Source organism: Solenopsis invicta, chromosome 16 (assembly GCF_016802725.1).
Source record: "Solenopsis invicta isolate M01_SB chromosome 16, UNIL_Sinv_3.0, whole genome shotgun sequence".
NCBI lineage: Eukaryota > Metazoa > Arthropoda > Insecta > Hymenoptera > Formicidae > Solenopsis > Solenopsis invicta.
Window position 1 is genome coordinate 16,210,245 of NC_052679.1, and position 3,856 is coordinate 16,214,100.

The window sequence follows — 3,856 nt, forward strand, 5'->3', positions numbered from 1 at the left end:
CGGATCTTATTTTTCAATCGGTCTTAATACCGTATTTTTGGTGCAGAAATCCGGATCGATTTGGATTACCTTTTTTTAAATCGGTTTTAATAGCACATTTTCGGCAGGGTATAGCTTATTGAGATCGCAAAGTGTGCTAGCATATTGCATGCATATCGCTTATTGAAATTGCGCACAAAGTGTGCTAGTGTTTTGCTAGCGCTTTGACGACGCAGTTGGATAAGGTTTTGCTTGCGTTGTAGGAATCCTTTTGGCGCGTGATTTGCTGGACGTTTACCCTCAAAATGTTTTCTGGGCATGATGTAATTGACAGTGTTCATCGTGAGTATGGTCATGGAGGTAGAGATCGTACAGTAAAAGCACTAAGAGATAATATGCAAATGTCACGATAGAATGCATTAACTTGTATTTAGATTTATGCATACCATGCCAAAAGAAAAAGAGTCATCCTAAGAAGGGACTGGTGGTGAAACCATTAGTATTTACAGAGATTCATGCACGCGCACAAGTTGATCTCATTGACATGCAGACGTGTCCCGATCGTGATTTCAAGTATATCTTAAACTATCAAGATCACCTGACAAAATTCGTGATTTTACGTCTTCTGAAAACAAAGACCGCAGAAGAAGTAGCTCACATTCTCTTAGACATTTTTTTTATTTTGGGTGCCCCTTCAATCGGACAATGGCAGAGAGTTCGCCAACCGCATTATTGAAGAATTGAAAACCATGTGGCTTGAGTTATCTATAGTACACGGTAAACCGCGGCATTCCCAAAGTCAGGGTAGCGTAGAGCGAGCAAACCAAGACGTACAGAAAATTTTGTTTGCGTGGGTGGAGGATAACAAGACCAATCGTTGGAGTGAGGGGCTTAAGTTCTGTCAAGTGCAGAAAAATTGCGCTTATCACACTGGAATACGACAAACTCCATTCGAAGTCATGTTTGGTAGGTAAGCATACCTTTAATACGTAAGTTTCTGTATACAAATACTACCTATAGATAAGTGAAGAAATTGACCGATTTTTTGTTACAGAAAGAAAAGCTCACGTAGGAATACAGACTCTACCAGATTCTATAAAAAAGATTCTCCGCACTGAGGAAGAATTAGAAAGCACTTATATAGGTAAATCTATCATCAGAAGAGAACGAAAATACATCTGTTGTTCCAAAACAAGACGATTCCAACCCAATTACAAATCCCGTAGAAGAAATAAATATTCGACAAAACGTTTTCACGGATATAAAAATATGTTGTATTTGCAAAAAAGAAAGTTCTGGAGGACATACCTGCTGTAAATATGGGCAAATTGTACACACATGCGCTGATAGTACTATAAGTACAGAAGAAGGCTTTGGAAGTACAGTGGTATGTATCCGCTGCGCGCAAAAAGAATTAATAACTATAAATAAAGAAAAGGCTATTGATGGAGCTCAAGCAAATACTATGAAACAATTATCCGATAAAAAATTTCCACCTATTGAGGTGGGAAAAATTGTTACTGTGCCTATTCCATGCGTGGATAGAGCAAAAAGTGACGCTCGAAATGCACTTGGCATAATAACAGAAAAAACCGGTGACGGATTGTATAAGGTAGGCACCAAACAAGGAACTATAAATACACTTTTCTCAAGGAATCAGATACAAAAATGTAAGGAAAATTTGATTAATGTTAATGACATACCCAATATAGAATTATCCTTGAGAGAAATTAGTACCAAAGATTCAAAGTTTGGAGGCCAAGGCTTTATAAAATGTAATTGTAATAAAAAGTGTAATTCTAATTTGTGCAAATGCAAAAAGTCAAACGTATTGTGCAATTCTAAATGTCATAAATCAACTGATTGCCAGAATAAATGATTCACTTATTCTTGATTCTTAACTTATTGTCGATTTATGATATTTCGATAATTATTTCTTTTTAATTCTTTTTTACACTATGAATTTCAAATTCTTTTATGTTCTGTACTTTTGAAAAATAGTTTTTCATATTGTCTCTAATTTTAAAAATATTTCTTTTTTATCAATTAATTTAAAAAATAATTAAAATATTTTTATGTTTTGTGCTTTTAAAGAGAGTATATTTTATGTTCTAAGAGGCTAAATTTTTACCAAAGATATGTCTATATTTTATATTATTAATTACAGTATTTTATATTATGTTAAAAGTATATACCTAACTAACACTAAATATAGGTACTTTCTAAGTGTAAGATGTTATGTTTGATGATGCCAGAATAAGGGATTTACTTATTCTTGATTCTTACACTTATTGTCGATTTATGATATATTTCGATAATTATTTCTTCTTAATTCCTTTTTATACTATTTCAAATTCTTTCATGTTCTGTACTTTTCGAAAAGATTTTTTATATTGTCTCTAATTTTGAAAATATTTTTTTTATATTGGTTATTTAAAAAAATAATTAAGATATTTTTATGTTATGTGCTTTTAAAGAGAGATTTTATGTTCTAAAAGGCTAAATTTTCATCAAAGATATGTCTATTTTATATTTCCTAGTAATTACAGTATTTTATATTATATTAAAATTCTTTTGTGTTCTGTACTTAACCAACTTAGCCCGTTTCTTACCTAACCAACACTAAATATAAGTACTTTCTAAGATATTATGTTTACAAAATATTTTACCAAAGCTACATTTTTAAGGAGAAAAAACTATGTACAAGAGTAAAAAAGTAAATAAAAAGCCACATTATGTTAACAATAAGAATAGTAAAACTAATCTTGATTTTATTTGTTAACAGTCACATAGTCTGAATTAAGCCACACCTAGGATTGACTGGTCAAAGTCCGAAGTGATTTTTCTTTAGTTTCTAACTTTGACCAGCCGTATTAGTTATTTCTAGGATTGACTAGTCAAAAGCCGAAACGCAAAACTTATTTCGGGCTTTGACTAAGACGCTTGGTCGTTCCTGAGGATTAACTAGTCAATCCTAGGAATGCCTGCGTTTCGGGCTTTGACTGTAACATATATATTAAAATTAGGGAATCTAGAGGCGCGGTCGCGACTCGCGCCTATGTAGGAAAAGCGAGTCGCAGACCGACCCTCTTTTACGCGAGTCAGCGAGTTCCAAGCACGCAAGATTATCAGATTTCAGTAATGGCTGAACCGATCAAGTTCTGAGTAGTCTCAAACGATAGCTTGGCCCCGACTTGTATAATAAAAGTGTTTTTATTTTTTCTCTCCGTGCCCTACGAGCGGAGATATCGCGACGCAAAGTCTAAATATTCTACATTTCATTTAAGAAACGTCGTCGTCGCCCTCAGGAATTCTCCCTTTCATATTTTCGACACAAGTAGCGCTGGCATACATCAGTCAGCCGTATGCGACTTGTGGTGTACTTGTGGTATGTTATATGTGGTGTAGTATTTCTTGTCATCTTGTCATCATCATCATATCCGTCGTGACAGGTTCTTTAACCTGATTTTTATTCGTCAGTCATTATTAACAATAATCTTGGTAAAAGTCTCTGACTAGCTTTGTTTTATTCTTTTTTATTGTGAATTTATATATTTTATTATAATTTATTGCAGACATAAGGATTGCATTGAACATTGAGCTACAAAATAAATTATGATCAGAAATATTTAAATAGTCTGTCAGTGGAGGAGACAGACATTGCGCTGCAAATAGATAATAAAATATCATTACAAGAACACGATGCCGATATTGAAAAAAATATAATATAACAATTGTCAACTTTGAACAATCCGTTTTTCATGAAAGCTATGGAAGAGTACGTGTCATGTGAATTATATAAAAACGATACGGTGGATGCTCGTATGCATAATACTCTTAATTCTAAAGCAAGGTCAGATACATAATTTAATCGTAT

General features: G+C 33.4%; 1 pseudogene; it reads left to right on the forward strand.

The window, feature by feature from the left end:
* Positions 1-3,008, forward strand: LOC120359823 (annotated as a pseudogene).
* The last annotated feature ends 848 nt before the right edge of the window (positions 3,009-3,856 follow it).